Raw genomic sequence first — 14,716 nt, 5'->3', positions numbered from 1 at the left:
TAGATTGCTGTTCCGAAAAAACGGAATGTTGCCGCTGGACCAGGGCTTACGTATTATTAACAGGCGAGGGGGCATTACTATCGAAATGTATTTCTCACGCACACGACAACTGTAATCATTGCAGAGATCTCTTTATTGTTTGTTTACAAAAAATAAATAAAGTTTCAAAAAAAAAAAGTTTGTTTCGCGGTGTGACACCACCTCTCTGGGGAACCCCACATGGGAGAAAATCCCCATCAGTGCACGTCCCACCATGGGGGCCATCACTGTCCTGAGCGGGATGGCTTCTGGGTACCGGGTAGCATGGTCCACTAAGACCAGGATAAACCTGTTGCCCATGGCTGTCTTGGGGTCCAGAGGCCCCACAATGTCAATGCCCACCTGTTCAAAGGGGGTACTGACCACAGGGAAAGGTTGGAGAGGAGTCTTGTGCTTCCTCCCACTCTTCCCACTTGCCTGGCAAGTTTGGCAGGTCCTACAATGAGTATCTGAACTCTTGCGCATCTGGTGCCAATAAAAGTGGGTTACAAGCCTTTCAAAGGTCTTGCCCTGCCCCAAATGTCCAGCTAAAGGTACATCATGAGCCAAACCCAGTAGGAAGGCTCTGAAGCGCTGGGGTACCACCAGCACACGGGCTGACCCAGGCTCAGCAGCCTTAGGCTCGCTATACAGGAGGTCATTCTCCCAGTAGATCCAATGTGATCCAAACTGATCACCTGCTGCCTGGTTTGTGACCTGTTGCCGCAAACCCACAAGAGAAGGGCACTGCCTTTGCTCCTCGCAAAATTCCTCCCTGGAGGGTCCTCCTTCTTGCTGCCGATGGGTCAGCTCAGGCAGGTCCCCCAGTTCGGCCACTTGCTCCCCTGTCAGTTCCAGGGCATCTCCCTCAAGGTCTGCCTCCTACTGAACCGTGGGAAATATGTGGGCTGGTTTCCCGCGCCCCCTACCTCTTCTCTTCAAGGCAGGTGCCTGGGCCATATTTTCAGGCTCCAGGCCCTCTTGACCACCCTTACTTGCTGCCATAGACGGAGTGGTCACACACGCCCACTCAGGCAGACCCAACACCTCTAAATGAGACCTTCTCTCCACCTTAGCCCAAGGAGAGCTCTCTAAATCATTACCCAACAGACAATCAACAGGCATGGCTGACCTCACAGCTACTTGAAGAGTACCTGAGACCCCCCCCCACTCAAAGGGAACCTGAACCACCTCACACTGGCTCTCTGAGTTGTCCGCGACAACTACAGGGAAGAATGCATGGGGGACCACCTGCTCCTTAGACACCAGCCGACAACTGACAGCTGTCACACTGGCCCCGGTGTCTCTTAGAGCCTCCACTCTATGGCCGTTGATGGTCACCCACTGCCTGTATTTCTTATTGTTATCAGGCAGCTGGGTCCTAGGGACCACCTCACAATCTCCTAAAGAGACAAGGGACATTTCTGCTGGACCCCACCCACCTTGGGCACCCATCTCCCCCCCTCCCAGGGCTACACTTGTCATCTGACGGGGTGGTGTATGAGGTGGTGCAAATTGCCCCTTTTGGGGACACTGGGGATCATAGCCCCCTGTGAAAAGGTTTACCTGTCGGGGGCTCTGACTTTTTCTCAGGGGAGGCTGGGAACCCTTACCTTGGTTCCCTTGGGAATTATTTTGGGGCCCTATCTGGAACTCCCTCTGTTTACCCTTGTCCCCCCCCACTCTTCTGCTGGGGAGCCTGCCCACCTTTGGGGAAGTCTCCCACGTGACCCTTGTGGACCCGGGTACTGACCCAATGGTCCGCCTCCTCAGCAAGTTTCCTAGGGTTAGTTAACTTGCTATCAATAAGGTGCTGGTGTAGCTCTGGAAAACAATTACCAGACAAGTGCTCCCATGCAAACAAATCATAGAGCTCCTCAAAAATACTCACTTTGCTACCCTTCACCCAACCTTCCATAGCTTTGCAAAAGAAAGATACATATTCTACCCAAGTAGTTGCTTCCAGCTTTTTACAATTCCTGAACCTCTATCTATAGAGTTCTGGGGTCAACCCATATCTTGTCATCAGAGCTTCCTTCATGTGGACATAAGACATCCTATTCTCAACAGGCATGTCTAACAAAGTATCCCTCCCTTCACTCACAAAGCGACCCTACAATCCAGCTCCCCAATCCTTCTCAGGGACCCGGTAAGTCAACATTGCTATTTCATAGGCTGCAAACTACTGCCCAATATCTTCATGCTTATGGAAATCTTTCTTCTGCAGGCACAGACGGTGCGCTGCCACCAGAGGGATTAATTTCTAAGCTTCTAGCTTTGATTTACAACTCCCTCAACATTCTCTCATGTTCCAATCTCATTCTCTCTCTTTCCAATGCTAACTTGTTATTTTCAAACTCCAGCTTCTTAATCTCTAGGTCCTGTTGACCCACCATCTTGGGCTTGGTCAGCTCCATTTTATGCACTCTATTTCTCTCCCTGTCCTCCAGTGCTCTGGGGACAGGCCATTGGAAGAATCGCTGCTGCCTGGCGGGGAAGGTACTCTCTCCCTTGCTGGACCCAATGGCCCATCTGTATTCTCAGCTCCTTCCTCATGCTCAGGGGCATTTCTAGTTTTCACCTAGGCCCTCAGCTCCTTTTGGAACTCATCCTTCTTGGTGAGGCCTGGAGTAGCAACTTTAAATTTTCTACAGATGTATTTCAGCTGTTTCACATTATAGGTATCCAAGCCATCTTCCTCAAAATCTAGATCCATAGATGCGTTGGATGCTGGTTTACTCATGGCAATAAGAGTTGGCAGTCTTTAGCAATAATAACAGTTCCAAGGAAAAATGTCTAACAAAAAATGTATATGGTTGCGTTTGGTCTGCACTCACTAGTAGTGTACACCAATCACTGTATTTGAGTCACAAATGCAAGTCCAAATCCTTACCACTGACCACCAATGTTAGAACTGGGGGTCTCTAGTTGGCACTGGTTTGCACCTTTGTCCAAATAGGGACCCTTGCTTCTAGACAGAGTAAGGGGGCTCCACTCCTAAAATAACCTCTGCTCAACCCTGTGGTAGCTTGGCACGAGCAGGAAGGCTTATCTCAGAGGCAGTGTATAAAGCATTTGTGAACATATACAGTAATACAGTGAAAACACTACAGATGGACACAACACAGGTTTTTATAAAAATAGGTATTCTTTATGTAGACTTAACACAAGACCAAAACGACAAAAATCCATAATACTGTAATCAAAAATAGGCTTTTAGATGGTAGAAATAGCTTAGTTCACTTTAGATGGTAAATGCAACATGTTTCTCACAAAGTACCTTAGGATGCGTAACGCAAGATAAACAAAAGGTTCGCAGGGAGAACGATGCGTCGGTTCCTTGCTTCAGGGTAGGCGATGCGCCTGTTACTCTTGCTTTGGCAAACTACGCAATGCGTCCGTTCCTTACCAGAGAGGAGGTGATGCAACGATCTCGTGGTGAGTCCCGGTTGCAATGCAACAAGATGGTGCCTCGATGCGATGCAACAGTCCGGTGCGATGTGATAAGATGGCGCCCTTGATGCGATGCGAAAATGTGAAGACGATGCGTGCACACCCAACGGCCGTGCGGTCAACTCTGTAACTTTGGTGCCGCGACAGGCCCTGCGACACGCTTCTCCGGTGATGCGACAACAACCCTTGTGATGGTGGCACAATTCTCCGGTGATGCGACGACACACAGTTGTGACGGAGACACGCTTCTCCGGTGATGCGACGGTGACCCTTGCGGTGGTGACACGCTTATCCGATGATGTGACAGCAACAGCTGCAGATGCGACACGCTTCTTCTCATTGAGTTGCGCTTCCAGCTCTCAGCAACACACAGGCTTTTGCAGAGAGAATCCTGAGCAAGGGAATTCAGAGGGGAGCTGGTGGTGAAGTCTTGTATCCCTGAGACTTCAGCAGGAGGCAAGCACAATTCAAGTCCTTGGAGATTCTTCTTCAAGATAATGAAAGTTTCATAAAAATGTTTTTCTCCTTTTCTTGGCAATAAAGAAACCACTGCAGGCCAACCCCAGCAAATAACACACTGGCATAGGGGTAGTCAAGAAAACCTGCAGGTTCTCTGGTTCTTCTCCTTGGCAAAAGGTCCGTCTTGATTCCCAGAAGTGATCTAAAGTTCTGGGGTCTGGGCTCCAATATTTATACCAGTAAATCCTTTGTCTCTGAAGGCAGAGAGTGTCTGCACCTAGTCCAAACCAGTTCTGGGTGCATTCTGCTAGTGCACAACTTCTTCCTTTGTCAGTGTGGGCCAAGGCCATCAGACGCACCACAGGAGGTGGAGCCAGCATTGTGGAAGACAGGCACACTCCTATTCAAGCGCAGGTGCTACTCCTCCCACCACTCCCAATGCAGATAGGTTGATTCAGCCTAGTGCTGACTCACCCTGTCTCCAGGAGCCACCCCAGCCCCTGTCACTCACAAACCAGACATGCAATACACAACCTAGCAGAGGCAGGCTGGATGGTTAGGTAAGAAAATACCTACTTTCTAAAAGTGGTATTTTCAAACATAGAATGTTAAAACCAACTTCACTAAAATATGTATTTTATCATTCTGAGTTCAGGCATACTAAATTTGTTTTTCTACCATGCTCCTTGGGATGGTTAGGATTATAAGATGTTATAATCAAACTGCCCATTCTGGCCTATGGGATCAGGTAGCCTTGCAATAGTGAAAAACGAAATTGGCTGTAATTCGCTATCAGGACATGCCACACACATCAGGGCATGTCCTACCTTTTATTTACAATGAACCCTGCCTTTGGGCCTACCTTAGGGGTGTCTGATATGAAGAAAAGGGAAGGTTTAGGGACTGGTAAGTGGGTACACTAACCAAGTCAGTAGGGCAGTGCTGGACTGCACAAAGGCTCTGCAATGGCAGACCTGAGACACACTTTACAAGCTGCTTCTGTGGGTGGCACAACCAGTGCTGCAAGCCCACCAGCAGCATTTGATTTACAGGCACTGGGCACACATGGTGCACTGTACTAGAGTCTGACAAGTAAATCAAATAAGCCAATCAGGGAGTCACTAATCCATTACACCAATTTAACATAGGGAGCACTTGCACTGTGGCACTGGATAGCAGTGGCACAGTGCCCAAAGCATCTAAAACCAGAAAAACATTTCTAAAACAGAGGAGACAACAGAAAAAATTGAAGGGAGACTCACGCCAATGGTACCAGGTCTAACAAGTGTTCCCTCCAGCTGAAATGTGGGGAGAACTACCCAACCTCTTGGGAGTACTCTTCACTAAGGCGAAAAAATCTGGACAGACCATCAGCATTGGCGTGTTCTGTTTCAGGGCGGTGTTCCATCATGAAGTCCATCCCCTGTAGGGAAATGGACCACCTCAACAACTTTGGATTCTCACCCCTCATCTGCATCAATCATCTGAGGGGCCTGTGGTCGGTCTGAACCCGGAAGTGAGTCTCAACTTCTTCAGTGCCCAGACCACAGCAAATGCCTCATGCTCAATTGCACTCCACCTCTGTTCCAGTGGAAGTAACCTGCTACTGATGAAGGCTACAGGTTGGTCTAGGCCCTCCTCATTGATCTGTGAAAGAACAGCCCCCACACCATGCTCTGAAGCATCTGTTTGGACAAAAAATTCCTTTGAGAAGTTGAGCGACTGAAGCACGGGTGCTGTGCACATGGCAGTCTTCAGTGTGTCAAAAGCTTTCTGACAGTTGTCAGTCCAGTTCACTTTCTTGGACTGCTTCCTGGAAGTCAGCTCAGTCAAGGGTGCAACAATTTTGCCATACCCCTTGACAAACCTCCTGTAGTACCCTGTGAGTCCTAAAAAGGCTCTCACCTGTGTCTAGGTCTTGAAGGGTTCCCATGCCAGGATGGTATCAATCTTGGGTTGTAGGGGCGCCACCTAGCCGCTTCCTACCTGGTGCCCCAAGTACACCACAGAACCCTGCCCGATCTGGCAGGTACTAGACTTGATTGTAAGGCCTGCTTTCCGCAGTGCCATCAACACTTCCCAGAGGTGGCGCAGGTGTTCTTCCCAACTGGCGCTGAACAATGCAATGTCATCCAGGTAGGCGGCACAGAAATCTTCCAGTCCAGCCAACACCTGGATGACCAACCTCTGAAAGGTGGCAGGGGCATTTTTCAGGGCATAACGGAATTGGTAGTGCCCATCTGGTGTGGAGAATGCTGACCTTTCTTTGGCCCCATCAGTTAAGGTGATCTGCCAGTACCCAGACGTCACATCAAACGTACTGAGGTACAGTGTAGCCCCTAGCCGATCAATGAGCTTATCAGCTCTGGGGATGGGGTGAGCGTCAGTCCTGGTGACTGAATTGAGTCCTCGGTAGTCCACACAAAACCAGAGTTCGGGTGTGGCACCAGGCGCGGCTGCCTTTGGGACCAAGACCACTGGGCTGGTCCAAGGGCTGTTAGAAGACTCAATCACCCCTAAGGCGAACATCTTGGAGACCTCCTCCTTGATGTAAGCTCTGACCCAGTCAGTCACTCTGTAAGCATTGTGCTTAACAAGAGGACTTTCCCAGTGTCCACATCATGGACGCACCACTCAGTGACACCAGGAACCAGGGAGAACAAATCAGAGAATTGTCCCAACAGTTGGCGACAACCATTCTGTTGCTCAGGGGTCCGTGTGGCTGAGAGGATAACACCATCCAATGACCCACCTTGCTCTGTTGCAGACAGGAGGTCAGGAAGAGGCTCAGTCTCCTCCTCCATTCCAGCATCTGTCGCTAGGAGCATGCCCACTTCGGACCTCTTTAAGTGGAGCTTCAGGCGGTTAACATGCAGGACCCTCAAAGGGTTCCTGGGAGACCGCAAGTCCACCAAGTAGGTGACATCAATCTTGCGCTCCACCACCTCAAATGGTCCGGTCCATTTATCTTGGAGAGCACATGGCTCCACTGGGGCCATGACCCAAACTTTCTGACCAGGCTGAAGCTCAACCAGAGTGGCATTCTGGTCGTACCACAACTTCATCTCCTCCTGGCTGGCTTTCAGATTTGCCTGAGCAAGGTGTCTGAATCGCCTAGTCTGGTTCCTGAACGCCAGCATGTAGCTATATACATCCTGGGGAGGTTTCCTGGGAGCTTTCTCACAGCCTTCCTTAACCAGACTCAGAGGTCCTCTTACCGGGTGACCATACAGGAGTTCAAAGGGGCTGAACCCTAGGGACTTCTGTGGCACCTCGCGGTAAGCAAAGGGAAGGCGTGGCAAGAGGACATCCCACTTACGCCTCATAGGTTCCTCAAGACCCATAATCATACCTTTGAGGGTCCGGTTGAATCTCTCAACCAGCCCATTACCTCTGGGGTGGTAAGGAGTGGTGTCCTTGTACGTTACACCACACTCCTGCCACAGGAACTTCATATACTTAGATATGAAGTTTGTTTCACGGTCGGGGGCGTGGCCAAGCCGCGGGCTGAGATGGCCGCGCGCTGCTGAAGCTCCGCCGTCGGCCTAGCACAATCGCGGATGTCCCCGGCCCTTTGATGGGAGAAATGGACGGCGGGCACTGCCGACTCACCCCCTGACCCCAGGAGCACGATCTGATGCCGGTTGGGCCGCGGTGTCATCGGCAACGGTCCAGAAGGCGGCTTGATCCTATGGCTGGTGGAGGCAAGATGGCGGCTTAGGTCGGCGATCTGAAGAGGTCCTCGGAGCAGCGGCGGCCGGCGCGGGCACAGGTACCTTGAGGGGGTTGCGGGGGGGGTTTAGACGCCTGGGCACGGACTGGACGGGGTCTTCCTTGCCCCCCCACTGCTGCTGGTGCGGGGCCGGTCGGGTGCACGGAGGTAGTCCGGCGCCGCTGGGGCGGCTCCGCTCGCTTTACTCCCCCGGGTCTCTCGCTGATTGAGACGGGCGAGGCCGGGGGGGGCGGGCGACGACCTGTTTGCGGTGGTGGGGGGCGGGCTGGCTGCCGCTTTGGGCCGGGCGCTTGGGTCGCTCCTGCCCCTTACTCCGGGCCTTTCTCTGTGGGCGACGTGTGCTCCGTGTGCCGGGCGGTCCTACCTACTTGACCTGGCGCTTTGGCCTTCTATCCCACGGCTGAATCCAATGGTCCTGCACTGCTGGGGACGTCATGGTTTCCTGCTCCATTGTCCGGTGGGAGTATTGAGGCGCCGCGCAGAGGATCCCTAGTCCGGACCAGAGGGGTAGTCTCCGGGTGGCTTGATCTTCGCGCTGCAGCGACCCCCGTCAGAGGCTCAGTGGGGTCGGAATGTGTATGATGCTACGAGGGAGGCTGTGACAACTGGAGGCCCGCGCACAGTGCTTGCGGCCTGAGCCGCCTTGCTGATCTGGCGCCATTTCGACGCGTAGCCAACACTGATCCTGAGAGGGCTGGCTGGAGTCCAGTCATGCGGGCTGGGGCATGGGTCGCAAGGACCCGAAACAAAAAACGCTGCCATTCGAAAAGCTGGCTGAGCAATCATCGGAGAGGGCCCCCGACATGGCGGTACAGGGCGAGGGCACGTCCGGTGGGTCGGCGGCTCGTGCCCCGTCTCCAGACTGGCTACAAGAGATGAGAGCTGGGTTTAGGTCCATAGACAGTCGCTTCGGCGCCTTGGATAAAACACTGGAAGCTATGTGGCCCAGATTTAGGCCCATGATCGTCGATTGGACGGAGCTGAGGCCAGGATTTCAGCCATTGAGGATGGCGCTGCGCAGGAAACCAAGCGATTAGATAGAATGGAGCGCATATTGAAAGAGGTGGCCATTAAAAACGAGGGCCTAGAATCGCGCAGTCGCCGCAACAATGTACGTATTATTGGGGTCCCGGAATCCACAGCGACGGGCCGGCTGGACGTGTTTGTAGAAAAACTGTTTGCCGACATCTTTGGGAGAGACTCCTTCACGTCGGGCTTTGTGGTTGAGCGGGCACATCGCTCCCTGGGGCCACGGCCTAATCCGGGGCTCCCGCCTCGCCCGCTGATAGCTCGCATCATGAACTTCCGTGACCGGGACACGGCTTTACGACTAGCCAGAGAGAAGGGAACTATAACTTGGCAAGGCTCAAAGCTGGCATTCTACCCTGACTTCACCGCTATGGTTCAAGAGGCCCGGCGGAAATACTCGGGGCGAAGGCTGCGCTCCGCAATCTCGGCCTAAAATATGGCATGCTATACCCGGCGCGACTGCGGGTTGAGGTTGATGGCCAGGTGAGGTTCTTTGACAATCCTACTGAAGTGCAGGACTTTTGTCGCGCATACAGACCGAATAAAAGCCCTCCTCGGGGCAGCGGGGGTGGTCAGTCTCCCCCACGCAGTGGATCGGCGGCCAGCCAGGATTTGTTTACAGGCTCTGGGGTGGGGTGAGGTGGCGCCTATGTACGAGCTTTGTTTATTTCATTGATTGCAGTCTGGGGACTATGGACAATTTTTGTAAAACTGCTGTGTTTTGCTGGGTTGATGTCGGGACGATGCCACCCCCCCCTTGGTGGAAACCACTGGGAATCATTTTGGCTATGATGCTCCGTCTGTTATTGTTTGACTACAACTGGTGATTCTGGTTGGAGCTCTTTTTTTTGTTCACAGGTTTGGGATTGCCTCACGTTTCTGTGGTATGGCTGGGTCGGGGGAGGAGGGTTGGGGCAGGTTGTTTTGATCTCAGATGCATTTATTGGTGTGTGACGAATTTGATGATATATGATGGTACTGATGACCCCTGTTTCCGAATGCTATGTCAGATGTCTAGATGGCTCGCCTAGGTTTGAATGTAAACCCCATAAACTTGTCCTTAATATCTTGGAACGTCAGAAGCCTTAATAATCAACGCAAATGCAGGCAGGTGGTGCATTATCTGAATCGGCATCAGGTGGATGTTGCCTTTATCCAAGAAACACACTTACACTCCACAAACAACGCTAGATTTGCGGCGTCCTGGGGAGCGCAAAGGTACTTTGCCAATTTCAGCAACAATGCCAGAGGCGCTGCAGTGCTGATTCATAAGAGAGTCCCGTTTCATTGCCATCAGTTTATTGGGGACAGACAGGGGTGCTATTGCATAGTGAGAGGGGTGATGATGGGACACGGGATCATCCTGGTGTTTGTGTATGCTCCCAACACTGACTCCCCGGAATTCTTTCATGCGCTAACCTCCCACCTCGCAACCCTGGAGCCTGCTATGCTCCTGATTGGGGGTGACTTCAACCTGTTACTGGATGTGGGCCTGGACAGTACCTCAGAGGCCGCTGACACTAAGCCCAGGGCGCGACGCGCCCTCAGGGAACTCTGTCACCAATTCTCCGTGATTGACATATGGCGCAAGCGCAACACAGACACCACTAGTTACACACATTTCTCTGGCCAACACAACACCTGGACTAGGATTGACTACTGGATGCTCTCCCCGGGTCTGTCCCCCTGGTTTCGGACCATGAAGACTTTCCCCAGAACTTATTCAGACCACTCGCCGGTATTGTTGTGCTTGGATGTACCACGCCCTGAAGGTTTTGAGCGACAATGGCGATTCCCTGGGAAAGCACTATTGGACGACCTATTTTGTCACGAGGTCGCTGAGGCGATTGAGGACTATTTCGCGATCAACACTGGCTCGGTGGATTCTTGGGCCATGCTCTGGGAGGGGTTTAAGGCCTACATTCGGGGGGTTTGTATAGCTAAGCATGCTGAGGTCCTGAAGGCGTTGCGCTCGACACTCACTCAGTTGGAGGTTCAGTTAGAATCTATAGATGCGGAGGCGAGGCATGCAGTGTCAGACAACGTGTTGTCTAGGAGGCTGCGCCTCCTCTCCGAATACAGGGAGGCCGCGGATAGAGAGATCCTATATCTAGGCAAATACCACACTGCCCGTCGATATGGCGAGGGGGACCGTCCGGGGCGCACGCTGGCACAGGATTTGCGACCACCATACAGTAAGTCATTCATAGCTGAGGTCCGGGGTGAGGACGGAACGCTCCGCACGACGCCCTCTGAGATTAGGGATGGGTTTCTGGCCTACTTCTCGGCATTATATATGACCAGACAGAGTGATGACACCTCTTCACGGGACGACTACTTATCTGAAATCGCGCTAGTTTTTTTAGAAAAGGGTATGCAGGAATTCATGGCGGAGCCCATAACGGTGACTGAGGTTCGAGGGGCGATTAAAGTACTACGGAGCTCCTCGGCCCCGGGCCTTGATGGCTTGTCAGGCGATTTTTATAAAGCATTTTCGGATCTGCTGGCACCCAAGCTTATTGAGATCTACGCCGAGGCCTTGGAGCGAGAGACTCTCCCGCCCACTCTCAGCGAGGTAGTCATTGTTCTGCTTCCAAAGCCGAACAAGGACCCGGCGTTATGTGGGTCACCTTTCACTATTGAAGATTGACTATAAGATTCTCGCCAAAATCGTGGCAAACAGACTTTCACAATTGATGGAGTTTATTATCGCTCCGGCTCAATCTGGCTTCATACCCCATCGCTCGACATCACTTAACTTGCGGACTTTATTCACAGTACTGCATAGAGTAAACCCTGACACACCCGCGGCGGCTATTCTCCTTGACACTGAAAAAGCCTTTGATTCACTAGAATGGCCTTTCTTCTTATCCATAATGCAGCGAATGGGCATGCCGGCGGGCTTTATTGCCACCACGCGGCTCTTATATAGTCGTCCCAAGGCGCAGCTCCGTATTAATGGCACGTTATCGCGCCCGTTTGCTCTTACTCGCGGCACACGTCAGGGCTGTCCGCTATCTCCACTACTGTTCATTCTCGCCATGGACCCCCTAATTCGACACTTTCAGGAGCGACATCTTCACAGAGGTCTCCAGTTCCGGACAGGTCCCCTATTGGTCTCACTCTATGCCGACGACACCATACTGTATTTCAGAGAGCCTCAGCTGAACCTGGCCCCTCTGATACGAGAAATACTTTGCTTTGGTCGCTACTCCGGGCTGGGTATCAACTGGCATAAGTCTATAATTTTCCCGCTGACCAGCGGCACTTCCCCTTGGCAATGTGAGTTTCCGCTGGAGTGGTGCTCGGACTCGGTAAGATATCTAGGCATACACATTCACCTGAACACGGACGAAATTATTTGTCTTAATTATGGCTGCGCGATTGCAAAGCTCGAAGCGCAGGTGGATAGGTGGCTACGGCTTTCGCTTTCCATGGCGGCTAGAATCGCCATTATAAAAATGGTAGTTCTCCCCAAATTTTTGTATCTTTTTAATAATATCCCCATTGCCCTCACCCAAAATTTTTTCGCCTCACTGCGGGCCCATTTAATTAGGTTGGTCTGGGGAGGGAAACATCTCCGGATCCGCTGGAAGATTCTCACGCTCCCCCCACGACAGAGGCGGCTTTGGAGTGCCGGATTTGTATCTATATTATCTGATTGCTCAGTGTGCCCATGCCTATGCCTGGTACCACCCTGACGCGCGGATTCAGTTTCTGCGCCCGGAGGCTGATTTTGTGCTCCCTGGTCGCTTATCCACGGTATTACCCAGGGGCATACCTAGAAGTCCAGTGGATATTCAAACAGTGTCCACCACAAGCTGGGCCTGGAGTAGGCTACTGCGCTATTTGGACCAGCCTATTTTATACTCCTCTTCCCTCCCCTTGCCAAATGAAGGATGGCTACCGGTCACTGGCGAGAAACTTGTGCAACGCACTTTAATGAAGTTTAACCTCACCAAAGTTGGTGATTTATACCCGGGCGGGCACATATTCTCGTTATCGGAAGAGGCACGATTCAGTGATGCCACTTTCATGGATAAATTCATCCTCAACCGGCTTTATTTTACAGTTCGGTCGGAAATTAGGGGATTCCCCCTCGAGCCGGCTTCCTTCGAGCCACTTACCCTCCTCATTGACAAAGATACAGGGGCACATCTTATTTCTAAACTGTACAAGCTATGTGTAGCACAGGTTCCCTGCTCGGACGATAAGCTACGTACGGCCTGGGAGGCTGACTTGGGTAGGCCTATTTCGGATGACCAATGGACCGCTTGCTGTAAGGTCACTAACAAGATATCGCTCAATAGCCGCCACAAACTTCTACACTATAAGTTTTTCCGCCGAAGCTACATGACACCGGATAAACTTCACTCTATTGATCCCAAGCGGCCCCACACATGCTGGAAGTGTGCCGCACCTCATGCTGATTTTGCCCACATGACCTGGACCTGTCTGAGACTGCAACCATACTGGGCACAGATTCACAAAATCATGGGGGAGATGCTGGGGCTCACCCTGGTTCCTGCCCCGGAGGTGGCGTTGCTGGGATACACGGTCAACTTTCCCAAGGAAGTTAGGAGGCTGGCGTCTCTGGCCTTTCTGTTAGCAAAACCAGAAATTGCTAAGCGCTGGGGCGGTGGGACGGCTCCCACAGCTAAAGCATGGCTCACGGATATGGCTTACTGCAGCATAAACAGCGAGATTTACTCCACTCTCCTTCCTAGTATAGCCCGTCCCAAAGACATCTGGGGTCCATACAGAACATATATCGCTAATCTGCCGAGCTCCTCCCCATCGCACTCCAGCTCAGGAATAGTGCCCACGGGGGTAGGTCAGGTTTGGCAGTGGTGTTGGGGTGTGGTCGGGTGTGCCTTGGGGTGGGTGAGGAACGGCGGGTCCCCTCCTGTCGGGTATAGACTAAGGATAGCGCATGGGTTTGATATTGCAAAATCTGCATGGCTGAGCTCTTACGAAAAGGATGGGTATGTTGATGGTCAGGGCTGCATTGCTTAATCACATAGGACCTGCCGGATTAGATTGCTGTTCCGAAAAAACGGAATGTTGCCGCTGGACCCGGGCTTACGTATTATTAACAGGCGAGGGGGCATTACTATCGAAATGTATTTCTCACGCACACGACAACTGTAATCATTGCAGAGATCTCTTTATTGTTTGTTTACAAAAAATAAATAAAGTTTCAAAAAAAAAAAGTTTGTTTCACGGTGTGACACCACCTCTCTGGGGAACCCCACATGGGAGAAAATCCCCATCAGTGCACGTCCCACCATGGGGGCCGTCACTGTCCTGAGCGGGATGGCTTCTGGGTACGAGGTAGCATGGTCCACTAAGACCAGGATAAACCTGTTGCCCATGGCTGTCTTGGGGTCCAGAGGCCCCACAATGTCAATGCCCACCTGTTCAAAGGGGGTACTGACCACAGGGAAAGGTTGGAGAGGAGTCTTGTGCTTCCTCCCACTCTTCCCACTTGCCTGGCAAGTTTGGCAGGTCCTACAATGAGTATCTGAACTCTTGCGCATCTGGTGCCAATAAAAGTGGGTTACAAGCCTTTCAAAGGTCTTGCCCTGCCCCAAATGTCCAGCTAAAGGTACATCATGAGCCAAACCCAGTAGGAAGGCTCTGAAGCGCTGGGGTACCACCAGCACACGGGCTGACCCAGGCTCAGCAGCCTTAGGCTCGCTATACAGGAGGTCATTCTCCCAGTAGATCCAATGTGATCCAAACTGATCACCTGCTGCCTGGTTTGTGACCTGTTGCCGCAAACCCACAAGAGAAGGGCATTGCCTTTGCTCCTCGCAAAATTCCTCCCTGGAGGGTCCTCCTTCTTGCTGCCGATGGGTCAGCTCAGGCAGGTCCCCCAGTTCGACCACTTGCTCCCCTGTCAGTTCCAGGGCATCTCCCTCAAGGTCTGCCTCCTACTGAACCGTGGGAAATATGGGGGCTGGTTTCCCGCGCCCCCTACCTCTTCTCTTCAAGGCAGGTGCCTGGGCCATATTTTCAGGC

The sequence above is a fragment of the Triturus cristatus genome, chromosome 3_1, assembly GCF_964204655.1.
Source record: "Triturus cristatus chromosome 3_1, aTriCri1.1, whole genome shotgun sequence".
In the NCBI taxonomy this organism is placed as follows: Eukaryota; Metazoa; Chordata; class Amphibia; order Caudata; family Salamandridae; genus Triturus; species Triturus cristatus.
The sequence above is the reverse complement of the archived record's forward strand: the minus strand, read 5'-3'. Positions refer to the sequence as shown.